Source organism: Salmo salar, chromosome 01 (genome assembly GCF_965601325.2).
Source record: "Salmo salar chromosome 01, fSalSal1, whole genome shotgun sequence".
In the NCBI taxonomy this organism is placed as follows: domain Eukaryota; kingdom Metazoa; phylum Chordata; class Actinopteri; order Salmoniformes; family Salmonidae; genus Salmo; species Salmo salar.
Window position 1 is genome coordinate 132745276 of NC_138291.1, and position 9725 is coordinate 132755000.

Consider the following 9725-nt stretch of genomic DNA (forward strand, 5'->3'; position numbering starts at 1 on the left):
GTACACGTGTATACACGTGTGTGTACACGTGTATACACGTGTGTGTACACGTGTATACACGTGTGTGTACACGTGTACACGTGTGTGTACACGTGTGTGTGTGTGTACGTGTGTGTGTGTGTACGTGTGTACACGTGTGTGTGTGTGTACACGTGTGTGTACACGTGTGTACGTGTGTGTGTGTACACGTGTGTACACGTGTGTGTGTGTGTACACGTGTGTGTGTGTGTACACGTGTGTGTGTGTGTACACGTGTATACACGTGTGTGTGTGTACACGTGTGTACACGTGTGTGTGTGTGTGTGTGTACACGTGTGTGTGTATACACGTGTATACACGTGTGTGTGTGTGTGTGTATACACGTGTGTGTATACACGTGTATACACGTGTGTGTGTGTATACACGTGTATACACGTGTGTGTGTGTATACACGTGTATACACGTGTGTGTGTGTATACACGTGTATACACGTGTGTGTGTGTGTACACGTGTATACACGTGTGTGTACACGTGTATACACGTGTGTGTACACGTGTATACACGTGTGTGTACACGTGTACACGTGTGTGTACACGTGTGTGTGTGTGTACACGTGTGTACACGTGTGTGTGTGTGTACACGTGTGTGTGTGTGTACACGTGTGTGTGTGTGTACACGTGTATACACGTGTGTGTGTGTACACGTGTGTACACGTGTGTGTGTGTGTGTGTGTACACGTGTGTGTGTATACACGTGTATACACGTGTGTGTGTGTGTGTGTATACACGTGTGTGTATACACGTGTATACACGTGTGTGTGTGTATACACGTGTATACACGTGTGTGTGTGTATACACGTGTATACACGTGTGTGTGTGTATACACGTGTATACACGTGTGTGTGTGTACACGTGTGTACACGTGTGTGTGTGTGTGTGTGTACACGTGTGTGTGTATACACGTGTATACACGTGTGTGTGTGTGTGTATACACGTGTATACACGTGTGTGTGTGTGTGTATACACGTGTGTGTGTGTGTATACACGTGTGTGTGTGTACACGTGTATACACGTGTGTGTGTACACGTGTATACACGTGTGTGTACACGTGTATACACGTGTGTGTACACGTGTATACACGTGTGTGTACACGTGTATACACGTGTGTGTACACGTGTATACACGTGTGTGTACACGTGTACACGTGTGTGTACACGTGTGTGTGTGTGTACACGTGTGTACACGTGTGTGTGTGTGTACACGTGTGTGTGTGTGTACACGTGTGTGTGTGTGTACACGTGTATACACGTGTGTGTGTGTACACGTGTGTACACGTGTGTGTGTGTGTGTGTGTACACGTGTGTGTGTATACACGTGTATACACGTGTGTGTGTGTGTGTGTATACACGTGTGTGTATACACGTGTATACACGTGTGTGTGTGTATACACGTGTATACACGTGTGTGTGTGTATACACGTGTATACACGTGTGTGTGTGTATACACGTGTATACACGTGTGTGTGTGTATACACGTGTATACACGTGTGTGTGTGTATACACGTGTATACACGTGTGTGTGTGTATACACGTGTATACACGTGTGTGTGTGTATACACGTGTGTGTGTGTATACACGTGTATACACGTGTGTGTGTGTATACACACGTGTGTGTGTGTATACACGTGTATACACGTGTGTGTGTGTGTATACACGTGTATACACGTGTGTGTGTGTGTATACACGTGTGTGTGTGTATACACGTGTGTGTGTGTGTGTGTGTGTATACACGTGTCTGTGTGTATACATGTGTGTGTGTGTGTATACACGTGTGTGTGTGTGTGTGTATACACGTGTGTGTGTGTGTGTATACACGTGTGTGTGTGTGTATACACGTGTGTGTGTGTGTGTGTACACGTGTGTGTGTATACACGTGTGTGTGTACACGTGTGTGTGTGTGTGTGTACACGTGTGTGTGTATACACGTGTGTGTGTGTACACGTGTGTGTGTGTGTGTGTACACGTGTGTGTGTGTGTGTGTACACGTGTGTGTGTGTGTGTACACGTGTGTGTGTGTGTGTGTACACGTGTGTGTGTGTGTGTACACGTGTGTGTGTGTGTGTACACGTGTGTGTGTGTGTGTACACGTGTGTGTGTGTGTACACGTGTGTGTGTGTACACGTGTGTGTGTGTACACATGTGTACGTGTGTGTACACGTGTGTGTGTGTACACGTGTATACACGTGTGTGTGTACACGTGTGTACACGTGTGTGTGTGTGTACACGTGTGTACACGTGTGTGTGTGTGTACACGTGTGTACACGTGTGTGTGTGTGTACACGTGTGTGTGTGTGTACACGTGTGTGTGTGTGTACACGTGTATACACGTGTGTGTGTGTACACGTGTATACACGTGTGTGTGTGTGTGTACACGTGTGTGTGTGTGTACACGTGTGTGTGTGTGTACACGTGTGTGTGTGTACACGTGTGTGTGTGTGTACACGTGTGTGTGTGTACACGTGTGTGTGTGTACACATGTGTACGTGTGTGTACACGTGTGTGTGTGTACACGTGTATACACGTGTGTGTGTACACGTGTGTACACGTGTGTGTGTGTGTACACGTGTGTACACGTGTGTGTGTGTGTACACGTGTGTACACGTGTGTGTGTGTGTACACGTGTGTGTGTGTGTACACGTGTGTGTGTGTGTACACGTGTATACACGTGTGTGTGTGTACACGTGTGTACACGTGTGTGTGTGTGTGTGTGTACACGTGTGTGTGTATACACGTGTATACACGTGTGTGTGTGTGTGTATACACGTGTATACACGTGTGTGTGTGTGTGTATACACGTGTGTGTGTGTGTATACACGTGTGTGTGTGTACACGTGTATACACGTGTGTGTGTACACGTGTATACACGTGTGTGTACACGTGTATACACGTGTGTGTACACGTGTATACACGTGTGTGTACACGTGTATACACGTGTGTGTACACGTGTATACACGTGTGTGTACACGTGTACACGTGTGTGTACACGTGTGTGTGTGTGTACGTGTGTGTGTGTGTACGTGTGTGTGTGTGTACACGTGTGTACGTGTGTGTGTGTACACGTGTGTACACGTGTGTGTGTGTGTGTACACGTGTGTACACATGTACACACACACACACGTACACACGTGTACACACACACACACACGTGTACACACGTGTACACACACACACGTGTACACACGTGTACACACACACACACACGTGTACACACGTGTACACACACACACACACACACGTGTGTACACGTGTGTGTGTGTGTACACGTGTGTACACGTGTGTGTGTGTGTAGACGTGTGTACACGTGTGTGTGTACACGTGTGTGTGTGTGTGTGTGTACACGTGTGTGTGTACACGTGTGTACACGTGTGTGTGTGTGTACACGTGTGTACACGTGTGTGTGTGTGTGTGTACACGTGTGTACACGTGTGTGTGTGTGTACACGTGTGTGTACGTGTGTGTGTGTACACGTGTGTGTGTACACGTGTGTACACGTGTGTGTGTGTACACGTGTGTACACGTGTGTGTGTGTACACGTGTGTACACGTGTGTGTGTGTGTACACGTGTGTGTGTACACGTGTGTGTGTGTATACACGTGTGTGTGTGTGTACACGTGTGTACACGTGTGTGTGTGTACACGTGTGTACACGTGTGTGTGTGTGTACACGTGTGTACACGTGTGTGTGTGTGTGTACACGTGTGTACACGTGTGTGTGTGTGTACACGTGTGTACACGTGTGTGTGTGTGTACACGTGTGTGTGTATACGTGTGTGTGTACACGTGTGTGTATACGTGTGTGTGTGTGTGTATACGCGTGTGTGTGTGTATACACGTGTGTGTGTGTATACACGTGTGTGTGTGTGTGTATACACGTGTGTGTGTGTGTATACACGTGTGTGTGTGTGTATACACGTGTGTGTGTGTATACACGTGTGTGTGTGTATACACGTGTGTGTGTGTATACACGTGTGTGTGTGTGTATACACGTGTGTGTGTGTGTATACACGTGTGTGTGTGTGTATACACGTGTGTGTGTGTGTATACGTGTGTGTGTGTGTATACACGTGTGTGTGTGTGTATACACGTGTGTGTGTGTGTATACACGTGTGTGTGTGTGTGTATACACGTGTGTGTGTGTATACACGTGTGTGTGTGTGTATACACGTGTGTGTGTATACACGTGTGTGTGTACACGTGTGTGTGTACACGTGTGTGTGTATACACGTGTGTGTGTACACGTGTGTATACAGGTGTGTGTGTGTGTACACGTGTGTGTATACACGTGTGTGTGTGTGTGTGTGTATACACGTGTGTGTATACACGTGTGTACACGTGTGTGTGTGTATACACGTGTGTACACGTGTGTGTGTGTGTGTACACGTGTGTGTGTGTGTGTGTATACACGTGTGTGTATACACGTGTGTGTATACACGTGTGTGTATACACGTGTGTACGTGTGTGTGTGTATACACGTGTGTGTATACACGTGTGTACACGTGTGTGTGTGTATACACGTGTGTACACATGTGTGTGTGTGTGTACACGTGTGTGTGTGTGTGTATACACGTGTGTGTATACACGTGTGTGTATACACGTGTGTGTGTATACACGTGTGTGTGTATACACGTGTGTGTGTGTATACACGTGTGTGTGTATACACGTGTGTGTGTGTATACACGTGTGTGTGTATAGTGTGTATACACGTGTGTGTGTGTATACACGTGTGTGTGTATAGTGTGTATACACACGTGTGTGTGTATACACGTGTGTGTGTATACACGTGTGTGTGTATACACGTGTGTGTGTGTATACACGTGTGTGTGTGTATACACGTGTGTGTATACACGTGTGTGTATACACGTGTGTGTGTGTGTATACACGTGTGTGTATACACGTGCGTGTGTGTGTATACACGTGCGTGTGTATACGCGTGCGTGTGTGTACACGTGTGTGTGTACACGTGTGTGTGTACACGTGTGTGTGTATACACGTGTGTGTGTATACACGTGTGTGTGTGTGTGTACACGTGTGTGTGTGTGTGTACACGTGTGTGTGTGTGTGTACACGTGTGTGTGTGTGTGTACACGTGTGTGTGTGTGTGTGTGTATACACGTGTGTGTGTATACACGTGTGTGTGTGTATACACGTGTGTGTGTGTACACGTGTGTGTGTGTATACACGTGTGTGTGTGTACACGTGTATACACGTGTGTACACGTGTATACACGTGTGTGTGTGTACACGTGTATACACGTGTGTGTGTGTGTGTACACGTGTGTGTGTGTGTACACGTGTGTGTGTGTGTACACGTGTGTGTGTGTACACGTGTGTGTGTGTGTACACGTGTGTGTGTGTACACGTGTGTGTGTGTACACATGTGTACGTGTGTGTACACGTGTGTGTGTGTACACGTGTATACACGTGTGTGTGTACACGTGTGTACACGTGTGTGTGTGTGTACACGTGTGTACACGTGTGTGTGTGTGTACACGTGTGTACACGTGTGTGTGTGTGTACACGTGTGTGTGTGTGTACACGTGTGTGTGTGTGTACACGTGTGCACACGTGTGTGTGTGTACACGTGTGCACACGTGTGTGTGTGTGTACACGTGTGTACACGTGTGTGTGTGTACACGTGTGTACACGTGTGTGTGTGTACACGTGTGTGTGTGTGTACACGTGTATACACGTGTGTGTGTGTATACATGTGTGTGTGTGTGTATACACGTGTATACACGTGTGTGTGTGTGTGTGTGTGTATACACGTGTGTGTGTGTATACACGTGTGTGTGTGTATACACGTGTGTGTGTATACACGTGTGTGTATACACGTGTGTGTGTGTATACACGTGTGTGTATACACGTGTATACACGTGTGTGTGTGTATACACGTGTATACACGTGTGTGTGTGTATACACGTGTATACACGTGTGTGTGTGTATACACGTGTATACACGTGTGTGTGTGTATACACGTGTATACACGTGTGTGTGTGTATACACGTGTATACACGTGTGTGTGTGTATACACGTGTATACACGTGTGTGTGTGTATACACGTGTGTGTGTGTATACACGTGTATACACGTGTGTGTGTGTATACATGTGTGTGTGTGTGTATACACGTGTATACACGTGTGTGTGTGTGTATACACGTGTATACACGTGTGTGTGTGTGTATACACGTGTGTGTGTGTATACACGTGTGTGTGTGTGTGTGTGTGTATACACGTGTCTGTGTGTATACATGTGTGTGTGTGTGTATACACGTGTGTGTGTGTGTGTGTATACACGTGTGTGTGTGTGTGTATACACGTGTGTGTGTGTGTATACACGTGTGTGTGTGTGTGTGTACACGTGTGTGTGTATACACGTGTGTGTGTACACGTGTGTGTGTGTGTGTGTACACGTGTGTGTGTATACACGTGTGTGTGTGTACACGTGTGTGTGTGTGTGTGTACACGTGTGTGTGTGTGTGTGTACACGTGTGTGTGTGTGTGTACACGTGTGTGTGTGTGTGTGTACACGTGTGTGTGTGTGTGTACACGTGTGTGTGTGTGTGTACACGTGTGTGTGTGTGTGTACACGTGTGTGTGTGTGTGTACACGTGTGTGTGTGTGTACACGTGTACACGTGTGTGTGTGTACACGTGTGTGTGTGTGTACACGTGTACACGTGTGTGTGTGTACACGTGTGTGTGTGTATTCGTGTGTGTATACGTGTGTGTATACGTGTGTGTATACGTGTGTATACGTGTGTGTATACGTGTGTGTATACGTGTGTGCGCGTACGCGTGTGTGCGCGTACGCGTGTGTGCGCGTACGCGTGTGTGTGTGTGTGTGTGCGCGCACACGTACGCGTGTGTGTGTGTGTGTGCGCGCACATGTACGCGTGTGTGCGCACACGTACGCGTGTGTGTGTGTGTGCGCACACGTACGCGTGTGTGTGTGTACACGTGTGTGTGTGTGTGTGTGTGTATACACGTGTGTGTGTATACACGTGTGTGTGTGCGTGTGTGTGTGTACGTACACGTGTGTGTGTACGTGTGTGTGTACGTACACGTGTGTGTGTATACGTGTGTACGTGTGTGTGTATACACGTGTGTGTATACACGTGTGTGTATACACGTGTGTGTACGCGCGTGTGTGTGTACGCGCGTGTGTGTGTGTGTACGCGTGTGTGTGTGTGTACGCGTGTGTGTGTGTGTACGCGCGTGTGTGTGTGTGTACACGTGTGTGTGTACGCGCGTTTGTGTACACGTGTGTGTGTGTATACACGTGTGTGTGTGTGTATACACGTGCGTGTGTGTATACATGTGCGTGTGTGTGTACACGTGCGTGTGTATACGCGTGCGTGTGTATACGCGTGCGTGTGTGTGTACACGTGTGTGTGTACACGTGTGTGTGTACACGTGTGTGTGTACACGTGTGTGTGTATACACGTGTGTGTGTATACACGTGTGTGTGTGTGTGTACACGTGTGTGTGTGTGTGTACACGTGTGTGTGTGTGTATACACGTGTGTGTGTGTGTGTGTGTATACACGTGTGTGTGTGTATACACGTGTGTGTGTGTATACACGTGTGTGTGTGTACACGTGTGTGTGTGTGTATACACGTGTGTGTGTGTACACGTGTATACACGTGTGTGTGTGTGTATACACGTGTGTGTGTGTACACGTGTATACACGTGTGTACACGTGTATACACGTGTGTGTGTGTACACGTGTATACACGTGTGTGTGTGTACACGTGTGTGTGTGTGTACACGTGTGTGTGTGTGTACACGTGTGTGTGTGTACACGTGTGTACACGTGTGTGTGTGTGTACACGTGTGTGTGTGTGTACACGTGTGTACACGTGTGTGTGTGTACACGTGTGTACACGTGTGTGTGTGTACACGTGTGTACACGTGTGTGTGTGTGTACACGTGTGTGTGTGTGTACACGTGTATACACGTGTGTGTGTGTATACACGTGTGTGTGTGTATACATGTGTGTGTGTGTGTATACACGTGTATACACGTGTGTGTGTGTGTGTGTGTGTGTATACACGTGTGTGTGTGTATACACGTGTGTGTGTGTATACACGTGTGTGTGTGTGTGTATACACGTGTGTGTGTGTGTGTATACACGTGTGTGTATACACGTGTGTGTGTGTGTATACACGTGTGTGTGTGTGTGTATACACGTGTGTGTGTGTGTGTATACACGTGTGTGTGTATACACGTGTGTGTATACACGTGTGTGTGTGTGTGTATACACGTGTGTGTGTGTACACGTGTGTGTGTGTGTATACACGTGTGTGTGTGTGTATACACGTGTGTGTGTGTGTATACACGTGTGTGTGTGTGTGTGTGTGTATACACGTGTGTGTGTACACGTGTGTGTGTGTACACGTGTGTATGTGTGTGTGTGTATACACGTGTGTGTGTGTATACACGTGTGTGTGTGTGTGTATACACGTGTGTGTGTGTGTGTGTATACACGTGTGTGTGTGTGTATGTACGTGTGTGTGTGTGTGTGTGTGTATACACGTGTGTGTGTGTGTATACATGTGTGTGTATACACGTGTGTGTGTGTGTGTATGTATACACGTGTGTGTGTGTATGTATACACGTGTGTGTGTGTGTGTGTATGTATACACGTGTGTGTGTGTGTGTGTGTATGTATACACGTGTGTGTGTGTATGTATACACGTGTGTGTGTGTATGTATACACGTGTGTGTGTGTGTGTACGCGTGTGTGTGTACGCGTGTGTGTGTGCGCGTGTGTGTACGCGCGTGTGTGTACGCGCGTGTGTGTACGCGCGTGTGTGTACGCGTGTGTGTACGCGTGTGTATGTACGCGTACGTGTGTGTGTGTGTGTGTACACGCGTACGCGTGTGTGTGTACACGCGTACGCGTGTGTGTGTACACGCGTACGCGTGTGTGTGTACACACGTGTGTGTGTATACACGTGTGTGTGTGTGTGTGTGTATGTATACACGTGTGTGTGTGTGTGTATACACGTGTGTGTGTGTGTACACGTGTGTGTGTGTGTATACACGTGTGTGTGTGTATACACGTGTGTGTGTGTGTGTGTATACACGTGTGTGTGTGTGTGTGTGTGTACACGTGTGTGTGTGTACACGTGTGTGTGTGTGTGTGTGTACACGTGTGTATGTGTGTGTGTGTACACGTGTGTATGTGTGTGTGTGTATACACGTGTGTGTGTGTATACACGTGTGTGTGTATACACGTGTGTGTGTGTGTGTATACACGTGTGTGTGTGTGTGTATACACGTGTGTGTGTGTATGTATACACGTGTGTGTGTGTGTGTATGTATACACGTGTGTGTGTGTGTGTGTATGTATACACGTGTGTGTGTATGTATGTATACACGTGTGTGTGTGTGTATACACGTGTGTGTGTGTGTGTATACACGTGTGTGTGTGTGTGTATACACGTGTGTATGTATACACGTGTGTGTGTGTGTATACACGTGTGTGTGTGTGTATACACGTGTGTGTGTGTGTGTGTGTATACACGTGTGTGTGTGTGTGTGTGTGTACACGTGTGTGTGTGTGTGTGTGTGTATACACGTGTGTGTGTGTGTGTATGTATACACGTGTGTGTGTGTGTGTGTGTGTGTGTATACACGTGTGTGTGTATGTGTATGTATACACGTGTGTGTGTGTGTGTGTGTGTATG

The 9725-nt window shown here is 47.3% G+C and overlaps 1 non-coding gene across 1 annotated transcript; it reads left to right on the forward strand.

The window, feature by feature from the left end:
• The first annotated feature begins 370 nt into the window (after window positions 1–370).
• Window positions 371–557, forward strand: LOC145858814 (small nucleolar RNA ZL1). The gene has a single exon (XR_014379295.1). It is a non-coding gene; the product is annotated as a small nucleolar RNA ZL1 (small nucleolar RNA).
• The last annotated feature ends 9168 nt before the right edge of the window (window positions 558–9725 follow it).